Source organism: Polypterus senegalus, chromosome 18 (assembly GCF_016835505.1).
Source record: "Polypterus senegalus isolate Bchr_013 chromosome 18, ASM1683550v1, whole genome shotgun sequence".
Lineage (NCBI taxonomy): Eukaryota > Metazoa > Chordata > Cladistia > Polypteriformes > Polypteridae > Polypterus > Polypterus senegalus.
The window spans coordinates 13,183,615-13,198,807 of record NC_053171.1 but is presented as its reverse complement, the minus strand read 5'-3'; the positions used below and the strand labels follow the sequence as shown (position 1 = coordinate 13,198,807).

General features: G+C 41.8%; 1 long non-coding RNA gene across 2 annotated transcripts in view; it reads right to left on the bottom strand.

The window, feature by feature from the left end:
- Nucleotides 1-15,193, bottom strand: part of LOC120519132 — a 69,101-nt gene that overhangs the window by 18,443 nt on the left and 35,465 nt on the right. The window contains exons 2-3 of one of the 2 annotated variants that reach the window (XR_005631392.1): nt 1,662-1,874; nt 176-373 (exon numbers count right to left, since the gene is read on the bottom strand). This is a non-coding gene — a long non-coding RNA (uncharacterized LOC120519132). Of the gene's footprint in view, nt 1-175; nt 374-1,661; nt 1,932-15,193 lie in introns of those variants that run through there. The other variant, XR_005631391.1, reaches the window with a different exon arrangement.

Genomic DNA, 15,193 nt, shown 5'->3' with positions numbered 1-15,193 from the left:
CACACACACACACACACACACACATGTACAGTATGTGTTCGGTTTCAGTCACATTCCTCGCACACACAAATCTGTACACTCTGTACCCCACATGCATCGCATGCACACACATTTTCTCACCCACGCACACTCTTTATGTGCCCATCTCACGCAGCTCCCCTTCTCCAGGACTCACCCCTCCGGTCCCTGGAGCTCTGGCACTGGACCCGAAGCAGCTCCGATTCGAATGTGGTGTGGTCGCAGTTGGCACTGTGGTTGTGTCCATCGCGTGGTGGTGGACTGCGATGTGAATCAGAGACCCCTTCTCCTCAGCTTCATGGACACTGCAGCCCCCTCTGGCATTCGGTACCTTGCATGGAGTTGTTCAGAGGGCCTTTTGAGATTAAAACAAAAAAGAAATTAGTCTACATTTCCTGTCGAGATGCAGACCGCCTTCACGGGGAGTAAATGAATAATTAAAATGTGGGTAAAGGTTGCCAAATGGGTTTGTACAGGACGGCGTCTGGGCACTAGTCTGTGTGTGTGTGTGTGTTCGTGTGCGTGTGCGGTTGATTGGATGTTGTGGTGAAGTGGTGGGGGTAGTGGCGATGTGGAGAGGGGGGCTTTGGTTAGGGTACTTCTTTTGCAAAACGCTCACGCAGGGCACCGGCCGCAGGCTTCACATGGAGAGAAAAAAATGGCATGCGACAGTGTATCCGATGAAGAAAGACACGCTCACTGCGCAACAAATACCATCACCTGTAACTCATCGGATAAAAGGAGGGATGCGACAGCGTGAGAAAACGCGCTCCTCTCCAATACGGCTAAGCCTTCAAAGAGCAGGAGGAATCGGGTCACGTAGCAAATGCGCAGGCTCCTTACAAAATCAAATTCCAGCAGATTCCAAGGGGTTTTTAAGTGCAATTAATTGAAACAATGTGTTTCGGGCACGGCGAAATATTACACAAGCGCGGGGATGCCAGAGAAGCTGCGGGCAGTCTGGGAGAAAATGCATCGTACATTTGATTCTGTACCGAAAAGGTTGCCTATTTTGCAGATTAAAAAAAATATACATATTTTGTTTAGCCTTGACAAAAACAAACAAACAAACAAAAAAAAACAAAAAACGTGTTGTGCCCATTTTGAGGAATCGTTGAGATGCCCGCAGCGAGACGTGAAGGATTGTGGCAGTGCGAGCGCGCACATCTGTCCGGCATTAGCGCTTTTTAATATTTCACATGATATAAAAAATGGCAATATTTACTGGTTATAGAAAAAAAAAATTCAAGATGTGGCGTGACCCAGCTTAACGTCTAAATGTCGCTGAAATATTATATATATATATATATATATATATATATATATATATATATATATAATATTTTTTTTCTAGGTTGGTGGGGGCTGGAGTAGAGATTAGGAGAACTGGGTGTATAACAGAAGACTTCACCAAAAATGCATATTGCGGAATTACAACATGAGCCAAATCGACTTTATGTCGGCAACAAACAAATTACAGCAATTAGTTTTTAAAAAAATAAATAAATAGGTTATGAGTAGAAAAGATCAACACCGTGTCAACCATACGACATCAACTGTACATTTTTATACCTAAAGCATAACCATGCAATATTATTAAAATGAACGCTATTCGCTTCAGAAAAGATGTAAAAGGTACTTACATGCGTTTTCTTGAGCGGTCTTTGTCCAAGCCTTGATCTGCGTGTTTCAGCAAAGCGTTACTTCATGCAGGTGCCAATTAGAAATTATATCTCCGTGCTCTTCATAGTGTATTGCTTACAATCACGATCCTGCCCTCCGTCGTACATAAGGGATCTCGTATTAAAGACAGATGCTCTTCCGTGCAACATCACGTTTCCTGCCATTGCTTTTCCCTATCGTAGTAAAAAAAAAAATAAACAAATAAAATAACAACATAAAGCCCTTTGTTGTTTTTTGGAAAATGTATGCTTTTATTCCACGGCAGTTGTTCTTGCCAGCGAGATCCTTTTGTGCCCAGAGCGGCTCCCGGGGGGGGTGCCTTCGCTAAGGTCCGCTTCTGTCCGCTCGGCAAACGTTCGATTGGCTGAGAAGTGACTCATTGAAAGCTTGCCAGCCAGTAGGAGGCACCCTTTATTTCTAGCACCGGCTATAATGGGAAAATGGGAGGGTAAAGTAGAAATGTGGTTAGATAACTGTGGATAGATAGATAGATAGATAGATAGATAGATAGATAGATAGATAGATAGATAGATAGATAGGGAATAAAGATTTTGAATATATCATTTCTGTGTGTCTGTGTATGTGTGTGAGTCGAGAGTAGATTAAACGGGAGAGATGAAGCGGTTTCCATGGAGACCCAGTGCGTTCCTGCAGCTGGAATTGCATACGAGGTTGAACTGACAATGTAGACAGACACGTAAGAAAAGCCAATCCAATGCACTGAGCACTTGTGTCTGCATATGTAACTCCTATGGATCTGCACTAAGGAATGCTGCTATCCCTTGAAGGTCCACGTCTCTGCAGACAAACATCGGCCAACGGATTTTAACTGATGTGCGTTGAACTTGTACACCAACAGCGGCTTACCAGCAGAGGGCAGCAGACTTCAAATGCATGCACGGTCGTAGCTGGAAAGGCTGAGAAGCAACATAAAAACCAGTCCATTGGAGCCAAAAAATTATTTATTTGATTTAGATTATCCGGTTAAATTTAATTGGTTGTACTTCGATATTAGCGAAATCCAACTCGTAACATGGGTATCAAAACAGCACTAATGAGAAATTCACTTTCAGTTTATTGTAAGATTGTGCTTAATAATAAAATGAATAATTTTACTGATATAGCGCCTTTCCCGTGCTGAAAGCACAGCACATATTTAGAATGGTAAAAAAGTTTAAAATTCCAGACAAAAAATGAAATACATAGCAATGTATACAAATTAATATCAAACATTAATACATGAAACACAAATGTTCTGATTTTTTTCAATAAGAACAAAAATGCACTGGAATATTACACAAAAAATACAAATTGCTAAAAGATGACCACGGAGAAACAGCATCATCTGTGGAGGGTAACATGCTGGAACATCTAGGTGGATATTAAGCCACCCGTAACAATGCATGCCTGTGCCCTGTGACAGACTGGCACCCTTGGCACCCCATGTTTCAAGGTGGGCTCCAGCCCCCCACCCAAAACAGATAAAAGAATCAGACTGACGAATACATGGATCATTGGATTACTCTTTGGAGCAGCAGATGGACTCGTTTATACACAAACGAACACACATTATCAAAATAGCAGTAAATGAATCTGCATTGGTGTCATTACCTGACAAAATACTAATAATAGAAAAATAATGTGTATATTAGTCAAAAAAGAAATCAACAAGAGTTGTCAGCATCTGATCGCTTTATTAGATGTGATCATCTTCAACCTGAGCCTGGAACAGGGGAGAGTCCCCAGGCTTTGGAAAACATCTTGTATCACCCCAGTCCCAAAGGTACCACGTCCTAGTGAGCTGAATGACTTACGGCCGGTCACTCTGATGTCACATGTGATGAAGACCATGGAGCAGCTGTTGCTTCACCACCTGAGGGCACAGGTCCGCCACGCCCTCGACTCTCTGCAGTTCGCATACCAGGAGAAGGTGGCAGCGGAGGACGCCATCATCTATATGCTACACCAATCCCTCTCCTGCTTGGACAGAGGCAGTAGTGCTGTAAGAATGATGTTTATGGACTTCTCTAGCGCCTTCAACACCATCCAACCTCTGCTCCTTAGTGACAAGCAGACTGAGATGGGAGTAGACTCACACCTGGTGGCATGGATTATGGAGTATCTTACAGACAGACCTCAGTATGTGCGTCTCACGAGCTGCAGGTCTGACATTGTGGTCAGCAGCACAGGAGCACCGCAGTGGACTGGACTTTCTTCAGTCCTGTTCAGCCAACATACATCAGACTTCCAATACAACTCGGAGTCCTGGCACGTGCAAAAGTTCACTGACAACACTGCTATGGTGGGCTGCATCAGGAGTGGGCAGGAGGAGGAGTATAGGAACCTAATCAAGGACTTTGTTAAATGGTGCAACTCAAACCACTTACACCTGAACACCAGCAAAACCAAGGAGCTGGTGGTGGACTTTAGGAGGCCCAGGCCCTTCATGGACCCCATGATCATCAGAGGTGACTGTGCAGAGGGTACAGACCTAAAAATACCTGGGAGTGCAGCTGGATGATAAACTGGACTGGACTGCCAATACTGATGATCTGTGCAAGAGAGGACAGAGCCGACTATACTTCATTAGAAGGCTGGCGTCCTTCAACATCTCCAATAAGATGCTGCAGATGTTCTACCAGACGGTTGTGGCGAGTGCCCTCTTCTACGCGGTGGTGTGCTGGGGAGGCAGCATAAAGAAGAAGGACACCTCACACCTGGACAAACTGGTGAGGAAGGCAGGCTCTATTGTAGGCACGGAGCTGGACAGTCTGACATCCATGGCAGAGCAACGGGCGCTGAGCAGACTCCTGTCAATCATGGAGAATCCACTGAACAGGATCATCTCCAGACAGAGGAGCAGCTTCAGAGACAGACTGAGGAGACCCCACACTATGCGACTCTTCAATTCCACCCGGGGGGTAAACGTTAACATTACACAAAGTTATTGTCTGTTATACCTGCATTGTTATCACTCTTTAATTTAATATTGTTCTTTATCAGTATGCTGCTGCTGGAGTATGGGAATTTATAAAGTATCTATCTATCTATCTATCTATCTATCTATCTATCTATCTATCTATCTATCTATCTATCTATCTATCTATCTATTATATCTATCTATCTATCTATCTATCTATCTATTATATAGTGCCTTTCATATCTATCTATCTATCTATCTATCTATCTATCTATCTATCTATCTATTATATAGTGCCTTTCATATCTATCTATCTATCTATCTATCTATCTATCTATCTATCTATCTATCTATCTATCTATTATATAGTGCCTTTCTATCTATCTATCTATCTATCTATCTATCTATCTATCTATCTATCTATCTATCTATCTATCTATCTATCTATCTATCTATCTATCTATCTATCTATCTATCTATCTATCTATTATATAGTGCCTTTCATATCTATCTATCTATCTATCTATCTATCTATCTATCTATCTATCTATCTATCTATCTATCTATCTATCTATCTATCTATTATATAGTGCCTTTCATATCTATCTATCTATCTATCTATCTATCTATCTATCTATCTATCTATTATCTATCTATCTATCTATCTATCTATCTATCTATCTATCTATCTATCTATCTATTATATAGTGCCTTTCATATCTATCTATCTATCTATCTATCTATCTATCTATCTATCTATCTATCTATCTATCTATCTATCTATCTATCTATCAATGGAGACCACCTGTCTGTAGTCAAGGGGTTTCAGTCAACTGCAGTATAAATGCACCCTGTATCTGTAAGGTCTAATTCGTGGCGAGTCGGCGTCATTACAGGCTAACCTACACAATGAAGACCAAAGAACACTGCAAGCAACTCAGTGAAAAACACAAGTCAGGGGATAGAAACAAGAAAATATCCAAGTAACTGAATATCCAGTTAAATCGATCGTTAAGAAATGCAGAGTATGGCACAGCTGTAAATCTGCCAACAGCTGGTCGTTCATAAAAAGTGAGTGGACTTACAAGACAAAAAAACGAAGAGTGATTGAAGGACATTATGAGAGCTAAGAGAACTCTGAAGGAGTTGCAAGCTACAGCAGATAAAACTATACAGACTGCGCACACACAAATGTTTGCCCGGGTGCTTTGAATGCCGCGTGGCTGACTCTTACCTTGTGTATAAGCCTCCTGGGTGTGTTGTGAATTAGTTTAAGTGGATTATTTACACTGCATTGTAATCTTTTTGAATTTAAAAAGGAGTTTAGCTTAAATGACACCGCCCTTGTGAAATTATACACTGATTGACGCATAGACATTAACTGAAAGTCAAGTCAAGTCGGGGAGCACCCACTACACCACGAAACAACTCAGGATCCCAGTTGGCAACTCCCTAGGCAGACACGTCCAGTCCCACCCTCCAGGAAATGACTCTCTATCTGCCGCAGCAGGTGTTACGTGGGCAACCCCTTCACCTAGTGCAGCCACTCGGGTCCCCAAAAATTAAGATCTTACGAGCTGGATCACTCTCGGGGAAACATGCCACATGACCGCAGTGCTGTTAACTGACGCTCCCTCACAATGCAGGTCATGTGCCTCATTTGGGGACTCCATGAGCAACACAAAGTCAAACCAACGGGACCCAAGGATTCTCCGAAGAGACACAGTACTGAAGGAGTCCGGTCTTCATCTCAGGTCACTGGATAGCGTCCATGTCTCACAACCATATAGCAAGATAGGAAGCACCAGGACTCTAAAGACTTGGACCTTCATCCTTTTTCAGAGATATCGGGAGCACCACACACCCCTTTCCAGTGACCTCATGACCCCCCATGCTCTCCCAATCCATCTACTGGCTTCATAGGAAGAGTCACCAGAGACATGAATGTCACTGCCGAGGTAAGTAAACCTCTCGATGAGGTCAACACTCTCTCTGCAGACAGACACACTGGTGATGGCCGTGCCCAAGAGGTCATTAAAGGCCTGGATGTTGGTTTTTTTTAGGACACTCGCAAGCCCAGACACTCAGACTCCTCATTCAGTCTCTCAAGATCCTGATCAGATCTCCATTGACTCCACGAAGATCACAGCATCATCAGCAAAGTCAAGATCAGTGAAAGTAACCGAAAGTAAGCTGGTTAAAAAAACTGATTCAATTATCAGATGGACCAGTACACAGTGTTGAGATGGACTGGCACCCTTGCACCCTATGCTGACTGGGATAGGCTCTAGAACCCCCTACAATCCTGGCCTTGATTAAGCAGATTGTAAAATGACATGACATGACTTTGCAGTGTTTCCTGTTAAGCATAATCAGTACCAAATGTGACTGATCTTTGCATTTAGAGAATGGGACGTATTCATTAATGGTTGAGTTTTTAGAGACAATAAACCTCAGCGAAACTGAGGAAAACGAAGGAAAAAAAAAAAAGGGAAAGACGCGGCCCGAGGCAGGCAGTTACAACTCTTCTTAGAGGAGTGTCCACTCTTTCTTCTCCATATCATCTGGAAAACGAATCACTGAAAAACCAGAATAGAAAGGGGAGTTCACATCACAAAGCAATTAAACCGAAGTGCAATCCACAAGACAAACGACAGCACTTAGAATGCTAGACATGAAGGTCATTGGAGTCAGTTAGGGGATTAGAAGCAATCTGACCTCTTGGTTTTAAGTTCAGTTCATTAACTGTTACATGTCACTGTCTGGCCATTCATCCAAGACTGGTGCCATTGATTGCTGCTTATGTCCTAAACCCCAGGTTTTTTGTTTTTTTATTTCTTCTCCACAACCTTCTTCATAATTTAGCCTGTAGTACTAGGGTGTTGTACCGTGTTAGCCATTAAGAATGTAGAGAACAGCCAAGCAAAATGACCCCTTTTATTGGCTAGATAAAAAGATTACAATATGCAAGCTTTCGAGGCAACTCAGGCCCCTTCTTCAGTCAAGATGTCATACAGAAATTGAAGTTCTCTGTGTTTATACACACACACTAGGACAAGAAACATCCATCCATTTTCCAACCCGCTGAATCCGAACACAGGGTCACGGGGGTCTGCTGGAGCCAATCCAAGCCAACACAGGGCACAAAGCAGGAACCAATCCTGGGCAGGGTGCCAACCCACCACAGAGGACAAGAAACAACATTGGTAAATCTTTAAATGAGAAATCTTAAATGTAAAAAATTAATATATTCATTCAGGCTAAGATTAATTTAACAAGAGTGAGAAGAACAATGTATGGTCAATATCTTTGGATAAGATGACTGTCCAACAAAGTCCTTTGAAGTTTGTGATGAGTTTTAAAAAACAATGTGGGTCTGTAGTCAGGTTATCTGTGTCAGTCTGAGAGATGCAAACAGTCCTCATATCTGGCCATAAGACCCATGTCTCTATTCAAGCCATGTTGTAATGTATTACATTTTACTTCCCATTCTTTTCTCTCTTGCTGTGTTTTAAAGTTGCCTATAAGCACTGTGACTTTAAAGTCCCTCTCACAGTGTCCATAGCTGTTGAAATGGGCCACTGCAGGAACATCTGTGTTGCCACGTTTAATATGGAACACTCTGGCGGAGTGTTTGTCCTGTTTCTCCCACATAGAGTGCAGTGTGAGGACATTTCATGCAGAGAATTAGGTAGACCACATTAGAGAATCTGCAGGAAAACGATCCCTTTATGGGATGTTCAAGTCGGCAGTGGGGTATAACTATATGGTCTGTATTATAAATGTGGGCACACGTTTTACACCTTTTCTGTAGGCAGGGAGATGTGCCATTTTCTGTTGGTTGATTTAAGGAGCTTCGGACAATTAGTTGCTGAAGGTTTGGTGGTTGTCTGTATGCCAGGAGGGGAGGTTCAGGAAATACATTTTCCAGTGTTTGATCGTTGTTTAGCATTGGCTGAAGTTCTTTTATAATTTTTCGAAGTGTTTCAAGATGTAGGTGACAACAAGGAGGATGCGGTTCTTGTTCTCTTTGTTTTCATATTCCAGAAGGTTGTCTCTGAGTATTGAAGTAGCTCTTCTTATTTGAGTGTCTGTTGTTTTGGGGGTACAACCTTGTCTATTGAGGTCTTGTCTGAGCTCCTGCAGTTGTTGATCCCGGTCTGTCGGGTCTGAGCAAATACGGTTGTAACGTATTGCTTGGCTGAAAATAATGGAGTGCCTTACATGCTTGGGGTGGAAGCTGTCACTTCTCTGGTAGGTCCGTCTGTCTGTCGGTTTATGAAAAACAGAAGTTACAAGGCGGTTATCTTTCAGTTGAACGGTGGTGCCAAAGAAACTGACTTCTGTTTTTGATTAATTCAGCTTCAGCTTTATGTTGGGGTGGAAAGAATTCATTATGTAAATGGAGGAGGTCCTCCTCACTGGCAGTCCAGATTATGAAGATGTCATCTGTGTAACGGAGATACAAAATTAGTTTTAAGATGGACATTGACATGAAATCTTCCTCCAATTTTGCCATAAATAGGTTTGCATAGTGAGGTGCAAACTGACAGCCCATTGCAGTCCCCATTTGTTGCAAGTAGAAATCTTGTCCAAAAGAGAATAGATTACGTGTCAGAGTGAATTTGATCATTTCTGTTACTGACTTTGTGGGTAAATCATGTTGTCTGAGGTACGTTTCGCATGCCAATATGCCATCATCATGGGGAATGTTTGTGTACAGGGCCTCAACATCCATTGTGGCCAGTAAGGTTCCCTCAGGTAAGGGGCCGAAAACAGAAGTCAGTGGTGTTCTGGATGTAGCTGGTTGTGTTGCGGGCGAGCCAAATAATTTAGCCAAAAGCCTAAATCTGGGGTTCTTGAACTTTTTTAATCTGAGGACCCAAAATTAGAGAATTGGTACGGTACTGGGACACAAGAAGAGGATTCTTATCACCGTGACAACTGAGTCATAAAGAAACAAATAACAATGGCCATATAATAAAAAGTACATTTTTTTGTTTCTAACATGAATTTTACGAAAAAAGAAAAGTGGGAGACTAACATATTGTTACAGCAAGTCTTTTATTATCCATAACTCCAAATCTGTTCATTCAGAGCAGGGTCATGGGGCTGCTGGGGCTTAGAACAGCAACCAGTGGGAGGAAGGCAGGAACAATCCCATCACTAAGTGAAGACACACACACACACACACACACACACACAGACATGCACACAGACACACAGAGACACACACACACACCCACATACACACACACGCACACAGAGACACACACGCGGGCACACCCACACACACACACACACACACACATGCATGCACACACACGCACACACACAAACACACAGAGACACACACACACACACACGGGCACACCCACACACAGAAACACACACGTACGCACACAAGCAAGATCTCACCTCGTGGGGTATCACAGATGAAAAGAAAGGTGAGGAATCAGCCCAGAACTACACGGGAGGAGCTGGTCAATGACATGAAGAGAGCTGGGACCACAGTTTCAAAGGTCACTGTTGGTAGAACGTTCCCCTGCTCAAGTCATCACAAGTCCAGGCCCGTCTGAAGTTTGCCAGTGACCATCTGGATGATCCAGAGGAGGCATGGGAGAAAGTCATGTGGTCAGATGAGACGAAAATAGAACTTTTTGGTCTAAACTTCACTCGCCGTGTTTGGAGGAAAAAGAAGGAGGAGTTGCATCCCAAGAACACCATCCCTACTGTGAATCATGGGGGTGGAAACATCATGCTTTGGGGGTGCTTTTCTGCGAAGGGGACAGGACGACTGCACTGCATTACAGTAAGAAGAGGGTGAATGGGGCCATGTATTGTGAGATTTTGAGCAACAACCTCCTTCCCTCAGTCAGAGCACTGAAGATGGGTCGTGGCTGGGTCTTCCAACATGACAATGACTCGAAGCACACAGCCAGGATAACCAAGGAGTGGCTCCATAAGAAGCATGTCAAGGTTCTCGAGTGGCCTAGCCAGTCTCCAGACCTAAATCCAATCGAAAATCTTTGGAGGGAGCTGAAACTCCATGTTGCTCAGCGCCAGCCCCGGAAACTTAAAGATCTAGAGGAGATCTGTGTGGAGGAGTGGGCCAAAATCCCTGATGCAGTGTGAGCAAACCTGCTCAAGAACTGCGGGAAACGTTTGACCTCTGGAATTGCAAACAAAGGCTTCTGTACCAAATATTAACACTGATTTTCTCAGGTGTTCAAATACTTACATGCAGCAGTGCAATACAAATAAATACAATACAATGGGATTTCCTGAATTATTTTTTTTTACATTCTGTCTCTCACAGTGGGAATGCACCTACAATGTGAATTTCAGACCAACTCCATGATTTCTAAGTGGGAGAACTTGCAAAATCGCAGGGTGTTCAAATACTTGTGTACCTTACTATACATACACGCACACAAACACACACACAGCCACACACACAAGTGCCAATTCAGCACCACTAACCCACCTAACCTGTATATCTTTGGACTGTGGTAGGAAACCCAAGCACTCCAGGGGAGCCCACTCAAATATGAGGAGAACATGCAAACTCCAGGCAGAGACCACCAGGGGCTTTAACCTTAAAGTCAAGTAACTAACTAACTAAACCAGGGGGGTCCAACTCCAGCCCTGGTGGGCCGCAGTGGCTGCAGATTTTCATTCTCACTCTTTTCCTAATCAGTTTTCACTGCTAATTAACTCCTTGTCCCTTCATTTTAATAGCCCTGTTTTTAAAGATTCAGTCCTCTGATTTGATTTGTTTCTTCATTAAATAGATAGATAGATAGATAGATAGATAGATAGATAGATAGATAGATAGATAGATAGATAGATAGATAGATAGATAGATAGATAGATAGATAGATAGGAAAGACACTATATAATAGATAGATAGATAGATAGATAGATAGATAGATAGATAGATAGATAGATAGATAGATAAGGCACTATATAATAGATAGAAAGGCACTATATAATAGATAGATAGATGGATAGATAGATAGATATAGGATAGATAGATAGATAGATAGAAGACACTATATAGATAGATAGATAGATAGATAGATAGATAGATAGATAGATAGATAGATAGATAGATAGATAGATAGGAAAGACACTATATAATAGATAGATAGATAGATAGATAGATAGATAGATAGATAGATAGATAGATAGATAGATAGATAGATAGGAAAGACACTATATAATAGATAGATAGATAGATAGATAGATAGATAGATAGATAGATAGATAGATAGATAGATAGATAGATAGATAGATAGATAGATAGATAGATAGGAAAGGCACTATATAGATAGATAGATAGATAGATAGATAGATAGATAGATAGATAGATAGATAGATAGATAGATAGATAGATAGATAGATAGATAGATAGGAAAGGCACTATATAATAGATAGATAGATAGATAGATAGATAGATAGATAGATAGATAGATAGATAGATAGATAGATAGATAGATAGATAGATATAGATAGATAGATAGATAGATAGATAGATAGATAGATAGATAGATAGATAGATAGATAGATAGATAGATAGATAGATAGATAGATAGATAGATAGATAGATAGATAGATATGAAAGGCACTATATAATAGATAGATAGATAGATAGATAGATAGATAGATAGATAGATAGATAGATAGAAAGGCACTATATAATAGATAGATAGATAGATAGATAGATAGATAGATAGATAGATATGAAAGACACTATATAATAGATAGATAGATAGATAGATAGATAGATAGATAGATAGGAAAGGCACTATATAATAGATAGATAGATAGATACTTTATTAATCCCAAGGGGAAATTCACATAATCCAGCAGCAGTATACTGATACAAAGGAACAAAATTAAATAGTAATAAAAATGAAAAAAATTTAAATAAAATTTATGTTCGCATTTACTCCCCTGGGTGGAATTGAAGAGTCGCATAGTGTCGGGGAGGAACGATCTCCTCAGTCTGTCAGTGGAGCAGGACGGTGACAAAAGTCTGTCACTGAAGCTGCTCCTCTGCCTGTAGATGATCTTGTTCGGTGGATGCAGTGGATTCTTCATGATTGACAGGAGTTTGCTTAATGCCCGTCGCTCTGCCACAGATGTTAAACTGTCCAACTTTACTCCTACAATAGAGCCTGCCTTCTTAACAAGTTTGTCCAGGCGTGAGGTGTCTTTCATCTTTATGCTGCCACCCCAGCACACCACCGCGTAGAAGAGGGCACTCGCCACTACCGTCTGGTAGAACATCTGCAGCATCTTACTGCAGATGTTGAAGGATACCAACCTTCTCAGAAAGTATAGTCGGCTCTGACCTTTCTTACATAGAGCATCAGTATTGGCAGTCCAGTCCAATTTGTCATCCAGCTGCACTCCCAGGTATTTATAGGTCTGTACCCTCTGCACAGTCACCTCTGATGATCACAGGGTCCATGAGGGGCCTAGGCCTCCTAAAGTCCACCACCAGCTCCTTGGTCTTGCTGGTGTTAAGGTGTAAGTGACAATATAATATAATATATAGGTGTAAGTGTAAATGACAGCCAAACGGAAGTGAGATGTGAAACGAGCCAACAGACGAGCAGCTAAATTGGGACTTCAAACTCCAACCAGTTTCTTAATGAGAAGCTAATTCTTGCTGAGAATTAAACTCGTTATTTAATTCCATGGCCTCTTGCTGCTCTTGTTCTGCCACAGCAGACATTTCCAAAACTGTTGATTTTTCAGTTCTTTCTAAGAACACCGTCAAGATGTTTTGGTGACCTGAGAGATCAACGTTACTGAGATCTTCACCTTTCTTTATTTTCAGCTATTGTGTGAGGGGCACAGATGAGCTGGTCATGTGGTGGCTCGTTGTGTCTCCTTATTGTTTGGTTGCTAATTAAGGAAAAAGAAACAACTAAGGGGCCTGAGTCAAGTTAATTAAAACTACAGAAAAAGAAGTCAATTAGCAGCAAAAACTGGTCACTAATTAAGAAGACGGTTAGAATGAAAACCTGCAGCCACTGCGGCCCTCCAGGACTGGACTTGGCGACCCCTGATTTAAAGCATAATATGAAAAGTCACTTAACTCTGTCATTTGACTCTTAGCACCAGTTAAGTAGTGAAGTGGGCAAAAAAAAATAATCAATGTAGTCTTAAACATTAAAGAAAAGGTGTTGTTCAAATGAGCTCCACCATTTATCTAAATGAGTTTACAAACGCTGTAGTTTCCACTTAACAGTTCAGTTAACTGAAAAAAAATAATGATAATTATTTTTAAAAAATGTAGGACACTTAAGATATGAAGACATAGGGGAAGTGAAGGTGAAGGTGGTAGCAATGAGAACGGCACCCGTACACATGCGCCGCATGGCCGCCGAGAGTTGATTGTACAATAAAATAAAATAAAAATAAAAAGAGTAATAAAAATCTTCACCCCGAAAACGAATAGTAGACATCACGTAGTATATGTGTACTAAATGTCAGGTCAATACAGGTGATTTAAAATCCTGGACAGACAAACAAGACAGCGTATTATTTAAGAAGATTAACAGACAAGATGGCTGTTTCAAGCTTCTGTTGTTGCTTTGTGGTCAAATTGCTTCCAAAATGTACCTTTAAGTAAACTTGCTAACTACTTTCCTTAAAATGTGTGTGAGCATTTGATTAAACCGCTCTACCTTAGTACTAAGGTTTTAAGATGTTTCATTCTGAGTTATTCAGCAACCTTCTTGAATGTATTCAAGGTAAAGGGCATCCCTTGGTCTATAAGGACTTCTTTAGGGATGCCCACTCTCACAAAGCTACACCCTCACTATGTTTTTTGAGTTGGTTTGTGGCAATGGAATAGCCTCTAGGTAATGCGTACCATAATCCACAAGGACCAGAATATATTTATGTCGTCATGTTGAGGGTTGGAGTGGTCCAGCTATGTTGACCCAAATCTGTTTGAACAGAGCAGCGATTAAGGGCAAGGGAATCAGAGGAGCTGTGGTGTTATGGGTCCACAGCTCGTTGAGCAAAAGCCATTCGTTTTAAATAAATGATCGCCGCGCTCGCGGCTTAGCGAGGTCAAAAGAAATCTGCTGCAGTTGACATTATGGGCAGGAGCTGCAAAGAACCAACCTGGACAACAGAACTTTAACTTAATTCTCTCTAGGGTTTTGTGAAAGTGGACGAGAGGGTCTGGCATAACCTCCCTGGGCAAGGCTTCAATCCCAGATGTCTCGCCTGACGACTCCATGGAAACATCAGTTGGAGATGTGGGGACATCCACCCTGTCACACTGGGTTGGCACTTTATCACCTACCCATTTAGGGGCCGTACACGGTGTGGGGACATCTAGAGTCGGAGATTCCCCACCCACCGCCAGGTCTATACTTTCAACAGTCTGCAGGTATTAACTGTTCATTTGTATTATCAGACCAATCCTGTCCCAGTGTGACCAGATGCAATGGACTGTAGAGTACATCGTCCATCAGGGTTCTGGTTACCCACTGATATGTGATCACACATGTGGTGGACCTATACCAGAGGTCTTAATCATGG